The sequence below is a fragment of a genome, unplaced genomic scaffold, assembly GCF_019419815.1.
Source record: "Pyrus x bretschneideri cultivar Hongxiangsu unplaced genomic scaffold, Pyrus_bretschneideri_v1 Contig34, whole genome shotgun sequence".
Classification (NCBI taxonomy): Eukaryota; Viridiplantae; Streptophyta; class Magnoliopsida; order Rosales; family Rosaceae; genus Pyrus; species Pyrus x bretschneideri.
In genome coordinates this window covers 1,176,082-1,192,872 of record NW_025999657.1, presented here as the reverse complement: position 1 = coordinate 1,192,872, position 16,791 = coordinate 1,176,082, and positions in this window count along the sequence as shown.

Here is a 16,791-nt window from a genome sequence, read left to right as displayed (position 1 = left end):
TTGAAAGAAAACTTAAAAGGAAAATCAAAAGAGCTAGACGAAAAGAACTTACCGAAGTGTTGTCATCCTTCACGTAATGCAGCAACTCCCCAGTTGTTGGATTGAACTGAGAAATGGGAGTCACCACCATGGGAAGAGGATGAGTAGAAGAAGTAGGGGCTGAGGTCTACCCGACTTGTGGTGTATGTGCCTTAACCTTTGCCTGGAAAATAATAAAAGTGGTGGTTAGTTGTAAAACTTGGAAAATTACAAACTTGACCAAGATTGAAAGATAAATATACCTGTGAAGGCTTGGCCTAAGGAGGGGAAATGAAGGATAAATTTTGTCCTAGCTAAGAACATGTGAGAACATTTGAACACATAAGCAAACTAATAACACTTCAAGGTAGGCATGCATTAAAAAACAATTCTAAAACCCATGACTTTTGAAGCCTAGTGAATGGTGAACCACAAAACTCTTTAACTACATTAAAGAGAAGAAAGGATTTTGAGATTCGTTACCCTTGAAGCTCATCCTTGTTTACATAAAGGATTCACCCAAGTGGAGGGCCTTCAAGTCACCTCCTAGCTCCTCAGATCTTCCTTGTGATTTTCTTCCTTTTGATACTCATTTGCTCCTTGAGGATGTGAGGAAATGATCTCCAAGAACACCAAAAGTTTGGTGTCTCTAAGTCTCCACACCAAAGATGAGGTGTGAAGATAAAATGGATGACTTAGAGGAAGAAAGGATTGCTAGCTATTTTTCCCCTAAGTGGCCGGCCTCTATAGAGAAAAAGGGAGAAAAAGTTTCTCTTCTTTTGCCTCAAAGAAAACCCTAGTGAGAGAATGTCTATAAAGTTGCCTTTATACCACCTTACATGTGAATGGCAAACTTGAAAGCCCAATACGAACCTTTTATATAATTAATTAACTAATTAATTAAGGTTGACCATTCCCAATTAAACCATTTAAATGCTTATCCATCTCATTTATATTTCTTCACTTTCATCCTTACTCGATGTATGATCCATTAGGTTCCAATTAGCAATGCAGTGGGCGATTGTTACTCTTAACAATCGATTGTGAATTGAAACTACATTTCAATACTCCCTATGATGAATATTAGTGTTTGCTAATCTTCAGGGCTTCCACAAATCGTGAGTGACACCTAACAGTATGTCATGGCTACCCAAGCTAAGTAGAAGTGGTTAGAGAACCTATCCAGTTACAATTACAATGCAATACGGTCATTCTCTAATACAATACTCTTAATCACATTGTTTGAGTGATAGCTTGTTTCATGTCTACTATCCAATGTGATATTTCTCTATATGATTCAATTGAATATGATTTGGAACAAACTTCCTAAGTCATATTCGTATGTTTTGGCCAAAGACTCCCGAATCATATCTCAGAGTATTCTCCCTCCACCATGAAAGGTTAGAGATCCCTTGTTGTGCATTCATATACCTACATGATTAGATAGCTTAACCCTAACAATGTCATGGACACTCTTAATGGAATGCAAGGGTTGGAATGGATTGAGTAGATATCTTAATTTTTTTTTTTATTCATTATTCGGGTTGATGAACTAAATCAAATAGTTATATGAGTGAAAGAAAACAGCTTATATATAAATTCTGACATGATCAAAGATCAAGGACCTAACCATTAGACATATATGATGCCTCAAGTCAAATGACTACTTTGTATATTGGAACTTTTGAGTTCTTACATGACATGTATGTTTGAACTCTCTTTTGTTCGTAGTTCAATGTACTCAATTACCTTTTGAGCACGTATGTGTTTATCTTAGTGTCTAACAATAAATGACTTGAGAGTAGTCATACTTACGCTTGAGTTAACATAACACATACTAACTTTAGCAAATTATCAATGCCCGATTGGTAATCCTTTGGCTCTCTTAGATTAAATACATTCCTTGGATTCCCGTATTGCTTAGACACATAATACCATAAATAGTGATTAACAATAAGCTTTGCCCTTCATTAAACATATAATAGTTTAACACGATAAGTATTCCAAAAGCTATTACATCAAATGAGTGGCTTTGTGGGCATACTTCCAACAAAAAGAATGCACCGATCGGGCTGGAGAAAAGGAAGACTCTGGCTTGGAAGTCGCCTCTACTCTAGTATCCTGTTTCAAGCAAATAGCGAAGGCCACAAGTGTCAGAGAAAATGAACTTTAAGAGTAACCTAGTGCTTAAGGTATGAAAGTTATACCTTCAATTCCTCGAGGATCTTGGCAAAGACTTCTTTATCTTCTTGCTGGACTTCTGCGCCCGACTATCCTTCTTTAGAAATGGGGGCAGGTTTCTTAGAAGCTAAAGACCCTAATTACAAAAGAAATAAGTATGTTAGCCCAAAACTCAGAAGGATCAAATATTGAAAAGAAGAGAATTAAGACTAAGTTGCTTACTGGCAGTTTTTTGCTTCTTCTTGCCTGCATCAACTGGAAGAGCAGAGGAAGATTTGGAGGCTTGAGAAGTTTATGACCTGGTCTTCTTCTTGGTAAGAGTTGCCCTCAGGCCAGGCAAAGCAAGCTGAGCTTGGGGCCTTTCCTCGAGCCCAAAATCTGAAGACTTCACGATGGTAGCCCTTGCCCGACGAGGAGCCCTTGTCTCCACTTTAGGCCCAGCCTCGACCTCTGAATCCCTAAAGAGCTCGGAGATGTCTCCAGTATCTCCAACAACTTGGCTGGACCTTGCCCCTTGCCTTGCTACCTCAGCAGCGGCATCTTGAAGAACTAGAGTATTTGCAGCTTCTTCTTCTAGCGCGATATCCACTTCTTTAGAGTTGCATCGGGTTGTAAGACCAATATAAAACTTAGCAAATGATAGAGTATGAAAGCATCACAAAGAGAAGAAAAACAAAAGTAATAGGGTATACCTATAAAAAGAAGTTGGTTCTTCTGGTGGATTGCCTTCTTCCAGTTCTCAAACTTTTCATTCTTGGGGAAAGAATTGAAGAAAACCTGTATGAAGAGACGATCGTGGGCGTCTCTGATGTCTCCATCATACTTCTTTGACCACTTGGCCTCCCACCAAGTGACAAAAGAAAGAGTGCACTCAAAGTTCATGCCACAAGCTTATGGGTGGTTTTGCTCATCACTTCCAAGCTGCGTTGAGCTGCCCAAATGTCATATCGGCGGGAGAATGGAGGCGATAAGAGGTTTCACAATGCATAGACTCAAAGAAGGGCACTGCGATCACATGCCTAAATCTTAGTTGTCTATCACAAAAATTAGGGCGGTAGACTTCTAGCCCGTACTTGTAGCCTGTGCGGTCACTATGCACTCCCCAAGCCAGGTCCCTCTATTAGATGCAACTTATGAACCTCTCCTTGCAAAAGCCACTGGCATCCTTTCTGAAGGCATCTTGGAAGATTTAGTTTGAGAACCGTAGGTACTTTCTGAGCACAAAGGCACCCCACTCCAAGTCTACCTGAGTTCGACAGACTCTGAAAAAGTAGAGGCAGGTGATGGTCGAATGATTTGTTGGATAAGCCTCTGCTAGGATATGGGCTAAAGTCATTCACTCGGGGAACTCTAAGTTGGGCGCGTGAAACTCGGGAAAGTACCACTGAAGCCATAACTAAGTTATCCAGGTTGGCCCATTGTGGTTGGTCTCGAAAGGTTCACCTCTGGTTATCTCATAGAGGAGATGGTAGAGATGTGCTAGAAGGAAAGGCCTCATGGCCACATCATGGAAAGATTGTAGGGTATCCACCAAAGGGACCTATTCCAGCTTCACTCTGTTCGACTTGTTTAGGAACACATGCTTGTTCAACTAATAAAGAATGAAGTACATGTGTTCCTAAGCCCTATCTACAGTGGAAAAGGACGGGTTGAAGGTCTTCTTTGCAAATGGGATGAAGTCCACGTAGGACGTCATATAGCTCTTGAAGTCGAGAAATTATACTCCAAACAACTACCAGACTCAGATTCACCTGAGCTTTCAGCAATCAGGCAAAAAGGTGATGACCAATCGTGAGTGATGTTTACTCATCTGCCCAAGGGCCTTAGGCCAAAAATTTGAGCCATGTCAAAGACCATGGGAGACATTGGACCTATTCTAAAGTCAAATGTGTTGGTCCCATTGTTTCCCAAAAAGAAAGTTGTGGTAAGAAGCTTGAACTTGGCTATAACCGTGACCTTGGAGAGCATGATGAGCTCGTAGATCCATTGGCCATCCACTTTTGTCCACCCACTGTGACCAGGCTTTATCCTTCATTAGTGGGAAACCTTTGGAAGCTGAGATGGCAGCCTCGGTGAAGTAAAGGCTAGAGGTGAACCAATTGGCTGCGGGTATGTTATTCTCCACTACGACAAGAACTTGAGCAATCTAGGCAGACCCCAAAGAATGCATTTCTCCCTCATCGAAGAAAATCGATAAGTTCAGGCCAGCTAGAGGGTGATGAAGGTTGTTCAGTCGACAATGCATAGTAACAATCCCTTCACCAGACTCACATCCAGGGAAAAGTTTGGGTGCCATTGATTGATTGATTTTGAAGAAGAAAAGGAAGAAGATTGATGGTAGAAAACAAGAAAGAACTACGAAAGCAAGAGAAGATTGAGGGTAGGGAGAAATTTTGGAAATTCTTGAAATTTAGAGAATAAGGATTGCTAGAGGTGTTGGTCGAGAAATTTAAATGAAGGTTATATAACAGGTGGTTAGTTAACATTGGAGATCGTGGGTTAATGCAAAGGTTTATTTGAAAACGGATGTCTAAGTGGTGCAAGTCCCGAGTTAAAGCATGCAGTTAGTATTTAATCATTATTAATATCTTGGTTAGCAAACTTAACAATGATTAAAGGAGGCACTGTTTGGGTTAATATTTAATGTTGGGCTTTATGTTAGTAAGGCCCGAGGATGCCAAAGTAAAAAGGAGACTCGTCCAAAGCCTAGTCAACAAGCCTAAAGCAAATTGGAGCCACTTCAGCTAAGGCATAGGCCATGTGCCTATGATGGAAGTGATGGTTGATAGAGACCAACTCACCACCAACCAAAAAGCATTTTCTAATGGCATAAAGAAGTAAATAGATGATGACTCACTGCCCTCCAAAAGCCATCGGCCAAGAGCAAAGCCAAGACTGTCGAGCCAAATTGCCGATAAAAGGAGAAAGAGACACTAGAGACAAGAACACTCAACCAACCAATCAAAAGACATACAAACTATGCTTTCAATCCAATTTGTACCCAGAAAGTTGAATCTTATCCAGATCCAGATCCTTTTAGCTATAGTTCCCTTAGAAAAAGCCATCTTTTGTCTAGTGTAAAAACTCTACTACCTTCATTTAGTGTTGTAGTATCGATTCCCTCGTGTAAAACCTATTTACTTTTCATCCCTCTTAGCATAAAAATCTCTGTAAACTTAAAGAAAAGTGGCTGCAAGAAGTTCAACCTTGCCCTACAAATTTAAATCTTGCCCGAGTCCCTTCTGTTTGTACTTATAGTTAGTATATATGTTGTTTAAACATACTTTCCTTCGTGTATCTAAGTCATTTTCAACTATTTCCCACTTAAGAGTTTCATTTGTTTTTAATCTGGTTAAGTTATTAAGCCTATTTTCATTAAGTGTAAACTATAATCGTGAGAGTGGTTGAGAGGGCCTTGAACTCCCTTCGTTTGTGGACATACAAGATTATGAACTAAAAGTCCTGGTTTACAAGGCTAGAAAAGGAACTTAATGCAGACTTAACCTATATGTGACAATCCTTTGGTAACATGAAGTTTAAGTAACTTGGGGTGCAAGTAATCAACTTAATTCACTTCTATTCATCAATCTGTTATACTGAGATAATAGTGGCATGCTCAGATCTTTATTGGTTTTAATTGTCCCTACAAAGGCACCTTTCAAACTAACTATAAACTTATCTTGTAGCACACCAAGCAACAAGAACTCGTCCGACAACCAACAAAGTGCCACCTCTTCGGGGAGCTGTGCGAGGGAAATTCCTGCCCGAACAAAGGGGAATTGAAGGGAAATGAAGATGCTTTGGACTTTTTGTTGCTGCCATAGGGAATTGGTGGACTTTACAAAGTCCCCACCTCCATCTTTGTTTTGGGGTGCATCTGCAACTTCTGCACAGTAGAGAAACAAAAGCCAAAACCAAGAAAGATCAAAAGGCGTTTTAAACCTTTGAATATTTTGCTCTTTCCTCCTCGCCGTTAACCCTTATGTGCTCCTTTCCTCCTTTTTATTGTTTTGCTTTTGTTTTCTTGCCTTGTTGTCTTATGTTCTTCTTTGTCTTTCCCCCTATTTGTTGCCTTGTTGCCTTGTTGCCTTAATTGATTTTTTTATAATTTTTTCAATAAATGAAGGGTAGAGATTTTTTTTGCTTAATCTCCACCATTTATTTTCTTTTTTGGCATATTTTTCACCTCAACACACATAACTCATTCAACCTTTTTCTTAAAGTGACCATGTAGATAATGCAGATTATTTAGGGAAAAATAGAGCTTTCTATTGTCTACGTCAGAGTACTCAAACTCCTTATATCCAAGGACCCTAGGTGTAGGACCGTAATTTTCTAGGGCTCGAGTAAGACGAATCGAAGTAGGCCTACCTCAGAGGTCCAGTCATGGACTCAACAACCTTCATAATGAAGCTGACTAAATGGATTAGTGATGCCACCATTATCTTGTTCTAGAATCAATGGGTAAAGCCCTTTATTGAGATAGGCCATTCTTGTTCTGTAAGATTCAAGAATCTAATCCTGCAATGAATGATTTGTAGGTTTCCTATAATCTTGGAGTCCTTACAATATAAGGATTGACATGTGCCGCAAGTAATCACACTACTAAGAGGATGCAATATCTATTGCTTAGATACCCTCTAGGATTCTCCCAATTTAATACGAATTCAACTATCCTAAAAAATCGTCTCCTCGAAGGCTATAAGTACACCCTTCTAGGTTTCATATCTTGTAATACAATCTTTGCACACTTATTCTATACCCATTGGTTAAGTATTAATGTTGCTTATTAGCTTGACCGTTGGAGAGCCTTTGACCCGCACACGCCATGGTCTTTGGCTTACTCATGGTTGCTTGTTCTTTTACTTTAAATGGATTCGAGCATCTCTGTCACTCACAGTGATGTGCGAATTTGGTTTAACAATGTGGTGCTTTCATTGAGAATTTAAACTCAAGAACCTTTCGACCAGATCACTTTACTACTACTATGACTACAACAGTGACCACACGGTGCAATTGTGCCAACAAAGATACCCCACCTATGAGTAGAATTTGGGAGAGTCTACTACAGAGTTACGCAATAGTCAACAAGCTCTGAAAGGATTCGCAAAATAGAGAGCATGAGGGGTTTGTTGACCTCGAAATACGAGTGAAAGCCTTGAAGGAAGTCATCTCCTGCTTTATAAGACCTGTAGCAAAGTTAGCGTCTATCTAGATCCCAGCAATAACCCCTGATCTGAACTTATGAGCGAAGCCCCGATGCCATAACCATAAGGTTTCAAAAAATAAACCCCAAAAAGCTCAAGAACCCTCAAAAGACCAAGATCCAGCCGAAAGCTACACACTTAGCATCAACTACATTTATGGGGAACAAGAATAGCAGGGAAAGACCCACAACAAAAGAAAAACGGCATGCAAGAAGCCCCGGATGGTGGCGACAATTAACAAGCCACTTATTTCTGACTCAAATATCCTCATGATAACGTTCTTCTCATCCATTCACCCCATGATGACGCTTTTGTCATCAAGGTCTAAATCCCTAACGCCATGGTTGGCCATTTTTTGGTAGACAACGGGTCTGATGCCAACATCATTTTCAAGGATGTAGCTGAGATGATATGAATCCTAGACATCATTAACAAGAGCAAGACTACACATCACACCTTCAATGAAAGTCTCATCCAGTCTCTTGGAACGGTGAAAAAGACGGTTCAGGCAGAACCTTACAATCACTTAGTATTTTTCCATGTTATGGATTTGCTAAGCCCTACACAATGCCATACTGGGAAAAAACTAGTTTCATAAGATGAAAACAGTCTCTTCATCTTACCATCAACTACTTCGATACCCAACGCCCGGCTAAGTAAAAATATCATGGGAGATCACCTTGCTAGGCAGTAGAAAGTATGAACACTATCTAGGAAAGGAAAATGAAGCTCTAGCTCTGCCATAGATAAGACAACATAGCAATCACAGTCGGGGGGTCAACAACCAAGCTACAAAGAATTCGATTTAGATCTTAACCCCTTAGATTATAGCATCCTGAAGTTCAAGGTCGACGAAGATGTTATCTACATCAGCCTTGACTCCAATAAATCGGAACGCAAAGCCCAGATAAGGTTAAAAATGTCTAATCATGGGAATGAATTGTTGGAACCAAATCTACGCAACGCTGCAGATGGTGGAGGCACAAATTTGAGCAACCTGTAAAACAGAGAATAACAGTGAACAAGCCTAAGACCAAGGAGAAGGTGTGTGCAGGCCAAAGGCTCTTCAACAGTCAAGTTAGCAAACAATTTTAAACTCAAGTAGTGGGCAAGAGAACTAAAGTATTGAGATTGCGTTACTAGAGACGAACCCTAGATGGGTGTATTTAAACTAGTCGGGGATAGACCTTTTTAGGATGGAAACCTTGTTCTAAGCTAGGAAAATCTTAGAGGATATCTAGAAGTAAATATTGCATCCTCTTAGGAGTTGTGATTACTTGCGGCGCACCCTAAATCCCATATTGTAAGAACTTGAAGACTTATGAGGAAACTGATTGAGTCTATACCCGGATCAAATCTCGTGCCTTGCGGAAGAAACATGGTCATTCCAGCAGAGTCACTAACTTTGCCTATTGTCCCGAAACCTGATGATGGTGATACCATTGCTTCGTTTGGTCCAGCTCCGCTTCAAGCTGTCGAGTCCATGACCAAACTTCTGAGGTAGCAATATTCAAATCAGCCTTACTTTGGCCTTGAAAAACCATGGTCCCGTAATTACCCCTAACTTTACAAATAAAAGGGCAACATGTTCCTCTTGAGGATAGATAATTATCCCAAGATCATGCCTTTTGGGATAAGCTGGAATACGTACCATTTGAACTTCTCCTTTTGTGTTGGTCTGGTTTCTTGTAGAGTAATAGAGATGCTTCAGATTCAAGTGTATGGTCTCGAATGTCGTGTCACAAAGATCATAATGATTATGCATATTGCGTGGGCATATTTTGGAAAAGGCGGCCATTCATTTCTTTTAGTAGCTTCAATCTCCATATCCACCAATCTCGAGGCAAAGACCCGTTGTATTCACTGGTAAGATTGCTTAGTGCTTTGTCTTTAAATAGCCCCTTCATAGTTGGAACTCTTCAAAATTTTTTATTTCTTCCGTTCAACTTTCATAATGGAGCCTTATCATTTGCTTCATGATCCTCTTTTCAAAGATCTAATCTTTCAAAGTTCCGAATCATAGGATTAAAAGCACACCACAAAGTAGCACACAAATGTCCTATTGATTTTCCTTATTAACACTAAGATTTGTCAATTGTAGCATATAAAAATAAGGGTCTTTCCCGCAGAAGATTGTTTTATCTAACTACTTAAAATGTCCCAAAAACTGGGCTGTTATCCCTACTGACTAGCCACCGAAAAATAATTATTAGACCGGCTTACACTTATCTAAAGTCTACGAAATTTTATATGAAAGCACTAGACATACAGAGCTACACTCACACAAATTTTTGGGATTTTTGGAGTTAACTTGTTATTTAAATTAAATCGAACAAAAACAGATTTTATGTAGTTCACAAATTAAGAAAAACGAGTTAGGGGAATTGCTATCCACCACCAAATAATCATGCAAACATGTTATGTTTCATTCAAATTCCTTCTATTTCCAGATGAAGATGCTCAAGTTAGCTCAATGTTAGAACTCAACCTATTACTCTTTCTTATGTAGTATGTTAAGAGAATGGCGTTTTCAACTTAACTTAGTCCCTAACATGCAATCTAGAATGGCGTGTTCATAGATTTAACAAGTAGAAATCATTAAGAACGAAAAGAGTTTGAGTCATCACAAGGCATCGTAAGTACTAGTGTTGTCCTACTTATCCTAGAAATTGGTTCACATGTAATCGCAATTAACAAGTACTACTCTATAACATATGTAGGTCGTCATTCGACAAAGGCAGGCATACACATATTCATAGCATTAGAATCCTAGATATGCTTACTAAGTATGCATCCGTAGAAAACACATAAAGAATTCATCAATTAGACAAGTAGTGAACCAATTTTCATCCATTTATAAAAGTAATTCAAACGAAATGTCATAACAAACCTGCAATCATATTTGGGGCTTCAAAACAGCCCCTAACTACTAAAAATTTAGTTACATATTATTCTTAAATAAAACCAAAAGAAAGACATGAGTTTGAGAAGATAAAACCGAAAGAAGAGAATGCCAAGATTTCTTCCTTCCTTTCTTTCCTTCCCCAATGCAGCAGTCTTGCCTTTTTTTTTCCTTTCTTTCCTTCCCCAATGCAGCAGTCTTGCCTTTTCCCCTTCCTTTCCTTCCCTTTTTTTTCCTATCTTTGCCGCTGCAACCTGCAGCCTTTTTGTTCTTGCTTGCTGCCACAATTTCTTCTCCATAACTCAGCCCACTAACAGCCATTTAGTGATGACAATAAGTGAGAGAAAATGGTAAAACAATTGTAACTCTTTGGGCTGCCTTTATGCCAATTACTCCCACTTAATCCTCATCTTTAATTCCATTTCATCTGATATTTGAATAGGGGTCAGCTCGCTTGTTCTTATCTACATCAGTTTTGGCTGCTAGTTTTATTAGATTTATTGCTTTCAATGTTTTCTTGTCAGTTACAAATTGCTCAGCCTCTTAGGAACCTTTTAGTGTTAAAACGGCCATAACTTTTTCTAAAAAAAATGATATTAGAATCCATGAAATGCTCCAAAAAATAGACATCCGTAGCTTTCCAAGAATACAAGGCTCATTCTCTAATTCATTCTGAGCTGGTCGCAACTTGCTTCCAAAGTCAGCTGACCTGCACGGGCAATTTTGATGAATTTGTTACTTAAAATCCCACTTGTGCTATTTTTCTTTTCTTTGCTTGAAAAATCCTACAAAATACAAAAACAAAGTAAATAGCTCAAAAATATAAGGAACTAACTAAGAAAAGACAAGTGAATTTGATGTAATATATATATAAATATGAGCTTATCACTGAACCATATTGTAAACCCCTGGTCAGAATTCCAGATGCATAGTTGAAAAGTTGGTGCGGGCAAAATGTGCCTATATATTCCTGGAATGGCTCATATGCCTTTAGGAATATTTTGTCAAGTTTATTTTACTCTAGTCATTAAGCCTATTAGAGTAAAACACTTTGGATCTTTTCATCATTTGCTTCCTAATTGCAGAATATAGTTTAATCCATCAATATTTTTGAAGTAACCTAACTTTTAAGTAAGGAGTATGTACTAAGGCGAAATATGAGTAAGCTTGTGAGCCTGGGACAAAGCTCAAATACGCACCCAGTGACATTGATTCGGAAAAACGTCACCTTACAAACGTATTTATAAAGATTCTCATTGCGATATTCGGAGTACTACCTTACTCCGGCACCATGTATTAAATATTAAACCCATGGAAAGCCTTTTGCCTAGAGTTGCGTTAATGCATTGATCGGATTAAGGATGAGAAAGTGTCAAATAATACCCGAAATGGCCTCCAGATTTTAACGTTAGTTTGACATGTTTGAGTTGTCTTGTTTGTTGATTCTGTTTGTTCTTTCATGTGACATCCCACATCGCCCAGAAGAGTGATCCTTAAATGTATATTCCCATCCCTACCTAGCACGAGGCCTTTTGGGAGCTCACTGACTTTGGGTTCCATAGGAACTCCGAAGTTAAGCGAGAAGGAGGCTAGAGCAATCCCATGATGGGTGACCCACTGGGAAGTTGCTCGTGAGTTCCCAAAAACAAAACCGTGAGGGAATGGTAAGCCCAAAGCGGACAATATCATGCTACGGTGGTGAAGCGGGCCTGGGAAGTGATTCGCCCGGGGCCGGGATGTGACAATTTGGTATCAGAGCCTAACCCTGGCCGTGGTGTGCCGACGAGGACGTCGGGCCCCTAAGGGGGGTGGATTGTGACATCCCACATCGCCTAGGAGAGTGATCCTTAAATGTATATTCCCATCCCTACCTAGCACGAGGCCTTTTGGGAGCTCACTGGCTTTGGGTTCCGTAGGAACTCCGAAGTTAAGCGAGAAGGGGGCTAGAGCAATCCCATGATGGGTGACCCACTGGGAAGTTGCTCATGAGTTCCCAAAAACAAAACCGTGAGGGAATGGTAAGCCCAAAGCGGACAATATCGTGTTATGATGGTGGAGCGGGCCCGGGAAGTGATCTGTCCCGAGCCGGGATGTGACATTTCACTTTGCCCCCATTCTAGGTCAGAGGATTTCAATAAGGCAACATGTAACCAAGAATGGGCTTCCTTCTCAGTCTTAATTACGTGTTTGTCTATAGTGAATCTTAAACAAAAGTCCGTTAGAAACTTGGTCACCTACATGTTGGTCGAAAACACTTTTTGAATCCTTTTGTCAGCCTTATATGTCGAACTTGAGCGTTTCCGTTCAGACTACACTTAGCTGGCTTGGCTAATGCACTTCCACGTATCAGAGCTTTAAAGAGTCTATTTTATATTAAATACTTTACCTTATTTTAAATATGCTTTGGTAATTATTTTTGTGAAATTTTAATACTTTGATTTATATTCGTAATATAGGACGTGCAATTTCCTCTTGAGCAAAAAGCGATCAACAAAAAGCAATCAAACGGATGGATTTTTGAGTGATTCCATTTGGAGGATGTTTGTGAGTCTTTCAACTTGTTCGTATCAAAGTTTCAGATTTTTCTACGAAGCGGTTTATTTATGACGATGAAATAAAGGACCAACGCACGAAGTTGTCAAAGTGATGTTTTAGGCTTATTTGGGCTTTTTGGCGTCCAAGATGGCATGTTTTGGAGCTGTTTTGAGCCTAGAATGTGGCTGATTAGTTTGCCAGCAGATTTCTCCATGTTTGACAGGGAGATTGTTTCCTAGTTTCTCTTAATTTATTGTGTTTCCTAGTTTCTCGTAATTTATTTTGTTTCCTAGTTTTTAGAAGACCTTTTCTAGATAGAGTTTTATTTTTTGTAGTATAAATAAGGCTATTTAGCCATTAGGGTTCTCTACGCATTACTTTGGAGAACTCGGCTGAGAGAGCTTTTGAAGATTCAACTTTATTTTACAAGTTGTTTTCAATCCTTTTCTTAATGATATTTTGCTTTTTAATTATAATTATGCATAACTAATTCTCTTTTGCTAGGGCTAGGTCACAAGCCTTATTTTTTTGCTAAGGTGAGGTCATGAGCCTTAGTAAGAATATGTAGTATTTTTTCAATCATTGTGTTTGAAGCTATCTATTTGTCGTTATGCTTAGCTACCATTAGGATATTTAGAAAAGTAATTTGATGCAATTTTGGTTGGAGGGTTGTCCCTCAAATTGATGAAGGCTTCTTGTGGTTAATAATTGTAATTTCACTTAGGATGAATACCACATCTTAAGGGTTGCATGGTTTTCATGAAGCTTGATAAGTCTTGCATGTTTAGATTGATCTTAATACCGCAAATGGATTGCATGTTCGATATACGTTCTAGATTGGGGGTCTAAGTAAAGCATACTTTAGGAAAACCTAACCTTCAAAATATGCATATGTAATTCATAAGTAATTAGAAGAACTACGTAGAATGTTAAGGTGACAGCGGAACTCTAGTGCTTTTACAACTTGATTTTCAAAAACTGTTTTCTTATAGTTTCTTTAATTTTTCCAATTCCTTTAATACTTTGTAATTAAATTCATTTTTATTATTTTAGATCATCAAAATCGACTTTTTCCAAACTTTGATTTAAATAGTTAATTAAAATTTGGTTTTTACTTAAAGTGTTTTAAATAATCCCCGTAGAGAATGAACTTGCATGAGCATTCTTACTAGAGAGGAGGATTCTCTCACCTCCTAATCTCTCTACCCTTCCCTCCCCTTCTATTTAAACGGTTATGATAACATTTGGTATTAATTTGTTTATAAAGAGAAAGACAAAAAAGAACACTGTGAAAGGAGGGGAGGGAAGGGGATAAGAATAAGAGGGGAAAGAATCTTGCTCCCTTACTAGAACTACCTTGTTCTCTTGCAAGTATTTTAGTATTTTTATCTCTACTTTTGCAGGTGGTAAAAATCCCATCAAGCTCTGTTAGAATAAAATTCCTCTTGAGGATTTCCTTGTCTGAATGCCTCCTTTGGACTTGCTTAACACATGGTGTTCCAGAACATACTTGACTTAGCACGTTGGTATGAGGTAGAAGTAGTCCTACTCAGGGTCAGAGTTCAGAGCCACCCTCGAATGATTTCTGGTCGCCCTTTCGACTATTCCCTCAAATGGCATAGAGCTCAAGTTTGAATGTTATAACCCACAACCTTTCTGGTTGTATAATCTTTCTGAAAGTCAGATGGTGCACTAAACTTCCAGGTCAAGGTGCCATATGTATGTGCCCATAGCCCGCCAATCATAAATACACTTATTACGGATCGAGTCTCTCAAGCGGCTAACCAAACAATACGGGATGGGCAAAAGGAGACTCCTCTAACTACTTTGAATTTTTGGACTTGCAATCATGCGAAGTTTCAAAGTTCTTCATAATTCTGGAATTTAGGGTATTCTATCGTAGTGAATGGTGTAACAAAAAACAAAAGATGGTGTGCAAAGATCTAAAAAGATCATTCCCAGCTTAGGGTCTTCTATCCTAGACATATACTTAATAAAATATGTAATTAGATAATTAAAAGTACTTTTATCTTGGAGCGATACCATGGTTTGAGTGGGACCATGATTTTTTGGACCCAAGACATGTGGCAGGTTAGGTGGCAAGGAGGATCAACATGCTTATAGCACATGATCTTTAGGCGAACAAGCAGAGAAGTCCTAGTCAAATCAGACCAACATTAGTCAAATCAGACCAGCCCTAATCAGATCGGACCTGCCCTAGTTAGATCGTACTAGCCTTAGTCAGATTAGACTAGCTTTAGTTAGACGAAGTCAAAATACCATGCGAAGTTAGACAAACTAGGCTTAAGCTTAATAAAGATATTGCTTGTTAAGTAAGGAAATCCTAATTAAGGTCAAATTAGAATATCTTAGGGATTAGGCAAAGGAAGATTGATTAGCTCACCTAGATAGTCTCCTGATTTAATGAAGATTTTCCTTACAAGAACTCTCAAGATCTCTAAAATACCCTAGCCTGAGTATTTATGAAGGGACCTCTCTCTCTCTCTCTCCCCCAGACCTACACACATATTTTTAATCGCAACGCCACATTCTACACGTAGACACGTCCATTGAGATCTCATCTTCCAATGTCCCACTAATGAGTTGATATTATACAATATATTTTACCTTATTATTAGTTAGAATTATTAGTTATTTTGGTTGAATTTGGGATACTTTGTTATATATTCCAATGTAAGACATTCAACTTCCTCTTGAGTAAAATATGATCAAACGGATGAATTTTGGAGTGACTCTAATTGGAGGATGTTTGTGAGTATCTCAACATGTCTGTGTCAAAATTTCACATTTTTCTATCAAACGGTTTATTTATGGCGAGGAAATAAAGGACCCCCGTGCAGTGCTGTCAAAGTGATGTTTTGGGCTTTTTTGGGCTTTTTGGCGTCCAAGATGAGGTCTTTAGTGTTCGAGAACTTCTGAAATTATGTTTGGGACATCTCAAACTTTAATTCAAGTCGTTTTGGGCTAGTTTTGGAGTCCTGGAGATCCAGAAACGTGGGATTCTTTGTGGCAGGGCATATTTCCCAAAGTTAGAATATGAATGTATTTCTTGTTTATCTTATCCTATCATGTTTCCTAGTTTTAAGAAGACCTTTTCTAGTAAGGATTTTATTTTGTAGTAATATAAATAAGGCTAGCCATTAGGGTTTTGGAACGCATCAATTTGGAGAACGTAGAGAGCATTTGACGATTCAAGTTTATTTTCATGGTGTTTTATATCTTTTCTCTATTTCAATAAAACTCCTTTTGTTTTATGATTGTTCGTAACTAATTTTCGTTTGCTAGGGCAAGGTCACGAGCCTTAGCATGAATATGTAGTCTTATTGAATTGTTTATGATACTATGCATGCATACTTTGAATTATTTGATCACTGTATTTAAACTGTCTTTATATCTTAATGCTTAGCTACCATTAGGATGTTTAGATAAGTAAACAGATGCAATTCGGTAGGAATATCACCAGAGGATTGAGTATTGCTTCTTGTGGTTAATAACTGTAATTTCATTTAAGGAGAATATCACGCTCTTAGGTGTTGCATAGTTTTTCAAATGGGTTTCACAAAACTTAATGAGTCTTGCATATTTACATTTAATCTGAATATCACAGACAGATTGCATATTATATATACATTCTTACTTGAATATCACGAAGAGAATATGCATAAGGAAAACCTAACCTTCAAAGTTGCATGTGTAATTCATAAGTAATTGGTAAAATTACAAATGATTGTTATACGGACGGCGAAATCCTAATGCTTTACAAGATTTAACTATTTTCATTAAATTCATTTTTATTATGGGTAAATTACACAAAACTACCTCAACTATAGGTTGAACGACATTATCATACATCATCTTTTAAAAATGACAATGTCATACTTCATCTTACGAATTTGTTCTAATGTCAGACCTCGATCAGTTTTTCTA